Raw genomic sequence first — 461 nt, 5'->3', positions numbered from 1 at the left:
TCTACAGGGTGTTGCTAGTATTAAAATCCTCACAATGTCAGTATTTTAATGCAGATAATTTATCTAAGTTAAACTCTGGTAGTGAGATTTCTAATGAAGCCAAGCTGTCTGTGTGCACGTGTGTGCACATGCAAATTCTGCAGACGCCCTTTCATGCATTACATTTGCCATTTGCTAATTTATTCCTTTGTCATCTTTGAATATGCCTGTTCATTCTGAAGATCAAAACCGAGAGCGAGTACTTGTATCAGTTTTGTGCTTTATTTTACTCTCCAGCTTTTATAATTTAATTTACAGATTACATTGCTGTTACACTGCCAAGACAAACAAGATACAACAACAAACGTCACTGACAGCTGTTTTTGTGAGGGCAAAACCAGTGGTTAGCTGAAGATCCTGAACTTGATTTTTAATGAACAATTCAGACCACATAAAGAAGATATTAAATGGTCAGAATTGAT

This window comes from Chaetura pelagica, unplaced genomic scaffold (genome assembly GCF_000747805.2).
Source record: "Chaetura pelagica isolate M959 unplaced genomic scaffold, ChaPel_1.0 scaffold21, whole genome shotgun sequence".
Lineage (NCBI taxonomy): Eukaryota > Metazoa > Chordata > Aves > Apodiformes > Apodidae > Chaetura > Chaetura pelagica.
The sequence above is the reverse complement of the archived record's forward strand: the minus strand, read 5'-3'. Positions refer to the sequence as shown.